Below are 2,538 nucleotides of genomic sequence, written 5' to 3' on the forward strand. Positions count from 1 at the left end.
CCACCATTGTCCAATCATTGTCACCGTTGTCACTGCCGTGTGCTTCTGAAACACAACACATGCATGAAGTCAATAACAATTTCAAACATCACACATTCTACCTGCTACAACAAGAAGCTTTGCTCCACAAATTGGCTCAAAAAGAAAAGGAAAAAGGAGAGAATATCAACATGCACATCCATTCTACAGAAGTTTGTGAAAGTAATAAGCATAATCTTGATAAACCGGTGCATAGCTTGCCACCAAAGTAATACCACAGCCAGATCACCATCAAGCAAACTGCACACTCACACAAATGAGCTCCAGGTCCGAGGAAAACAAAAAGGATTAGAGAGTGCAGGGCAAAATTAGTTTTTTCCAAAAGCAATGTATCAGCGGAATGCAGGAAAGATTACAAGATCTCTTAATAATAACTTTTCCAATCCAAAAGGTAAACAATCTATAGTACAGTACTACAAAGCAAAGATCAAAGAAGAGAAAATTATTCTCTCCAGTCCTACAAAGCCAAAATTATTCTCTCCAGTTAAAAAAATAACATTGCCCAAAAGCACCTCAATACACAATGCACACATGTTCTGTCATACAGTAGCACCAGATTATCTAATAACATGTGCATTTAAATCTCCCCTCTACATAAACAATCAACAACTCAAACCAAATTAAATTTATTTCCCAATTCGCACCATGTCAAACAAGCTCTAGCCTTTGAGAAATCATTCCAATGAAGCATAAAAATGAGGATGCCATCACTCAACTATGAAGTACAGACCAAAGTGCAAAGTAGTAACATATTTTGACCCTAAATTAAGTTCTTAACTAACCATGTCTCTCTTGGCAAATTAGAAAACAAGTGCATGCCTCAAACTGTAGATAGTGCTAAAAACTGAACTCAATGCATTCTAACTTGCTTCCCTATATTACAATCACCACTTCTCTACCAATTTCTTAAATCTCTAATAAAAAGATAAGCAGAATAGAATATTACATGATCATGCAGAAGTTAATACCCTGGCATGGTGTAAACTCGTGTTGTTATTCAACTCCCAACTCATAGGAACATGAGACAGAGCTGATGGCAAGAACATGATTTTTAGTCTGCCGCAAATCAGAGGAACTTGCGACAGGATAGTTGAACCCAACAACCATCACTACAAACTTGTGGCGATTGAAAAACAGAGATCAAAGACAAAAAAGACAACAAAAGATTCATGTGCTCGTGAAGAAACTCAAACTTGCCCATCAATGTCATGTGGATACAACGCCTCTATGTAGGTTGATCCTGTAAATAGGATCATGGATCCATCTGCGCACCTCCAAATGTTGTCAGGCAACGCATAATCTTATCTTCACATGGTAGAAGTTTGGCGAGAAAGAACATTACGAAAATCAAAAGCTAAAAAAAGGTTGATGATAACGATCATGTATTCATGGCTCAGATCTATAACATGTTTTCCAGTCTTGAATTCTTAGAAGCAAAACTGGCATGTTTGCTAAAAGGGTTTATCATCACCGTCATGTCACAGACCAGAGCACGGACACAAATTAAACAACAGAATAGGAAGAACAAAAAAGAGTAGAGAAAACAAACATGAACATCCATTCTACATAAGTTCGCAACGACAGTAAGCACCATCTTAACAAACTGGTGGCATACCTTGCCACCAAAATACTACAACAGCCAGATCAACATCACGCAAACTTCACGCTGACACGGGTGCAATCGAAACAAAATAGACTACACGAGTACAGAACTAGTTCCAAAAGCAATTATCATAGGACTGAGGAAAGCTCACAGGAGCTCTTAGTACCACTTTTTACAATACAAGTACACCATCTGTAGTGCACAAATTGTTTTTGACACTGACAATACAACATTTGAACCAAAGAGGAGAGGATGCAACACATAATAAAAAGAACTGTAATCTGGACCATAGTAGAAAATATATGTAATCTGCAACATGGCAAGAAAAATATGTAAAATCGAAAGGATATCATCGACATTTCAGCCACTTTCGTAAATTAGAGGAACTTGAAGAGGATAGTTAAAATGGGTAACCATCACTACAAACTTATAGCGACTTAAAGACAGAGACAAAAACAAAGAAGAGAGCAAAAGATTCATATGCTCATGAAGAACCTCAGGCCTGCCCAATGTCATGTGAATACAGCACCTCCGGGTAAGTTCATCCTGTGAACAGGATCCCTGAGCCATTTGCACCTCCAAATGTTGGGTCGTACATTCACATGGTTGAAGGGTGGCGAGAAAAAAGATAACACAAAATAAAAAAACTAAACAAGGTTGATAATAATGATTCCATGCTAGATCATGGCTCGGGTCTATATAGCAGGTTTTTCAGTCATGAATTGTCAGAAGCAGAACTGGCATGTTTGCTGAAAGTGTTTACCATCACCATCATGTTAGAAACTAGAGCACAGGCACCAACTGAACAACAAAATAAGAAGAACAAAACAGGGGACCAAGATAAGGATTGAGGAATTCGATATTTGCAATGGCTCCCTTGTATCTCATTAGTTTAT

General features: G+C 37.9%; 3 non-coding genes across 3 annotated transcripts; all 3 read right to left on the reverse strand.

Annotated features, from left to right (window-relative positions):
* Positions 1 to 1,425: 1,425 nt before the first annotated feature.
* On the reverse strand, positions 1,426 to 1,518 carry LOC123177115 (small nucleolar RNA Z223). The gene has a single exon (XR_006488776.1). It is a non-coding gene; the product is annotated as a small nucleolar RNA Z223 (small nucleolar RNA).
* Positions 1,519 to 2,135: 617 nt separating this feature from the next.
* LOC123177116 (small nucleolar RNA Z278) lies at positions 2,136 to 2,249 on the reverse strand. The gene has a single exon (XR_006488777.1). It is a non-coding gene; the product is annotated as a small nucleolar RNA Z278 (small nucleolar RNA).
* A 75-nt stretch (positions 2,250 to 2,324) lies between these two features.
* LOC123177114 (small nucleolar RNA Z223) lies at positions 2,325 to 2,419 on the reverse strand. Its single transcript, XR_006488775.1, has one exon. It is a non-coding gene; the product is annotated as a small nucleolar RNA Z223 (small nucleolar RNA).
* Between the last annotated feature and the right edge of the window lie 119 nt (positions 2,420 to 2,538).

The sequence above is a fragment of the Triticum aestivum genome, unplaced genomic scaffold (genome assembly GCF_018294505.1).
Source record: "Triticum aestivum cultivar Chinese Spring unplaced genomic scaffold, IWGSC CS RefSeq v2.1 scaffold196724, whole genome shotgun sequence".
NCBI classification, from domain to species: domain Eukaryota; kingdom Viridiplantae; phylum Streptophyta; class Magnoliopsida; order Poales; family Poaceae; genus Triticum; species Triticum aestivum.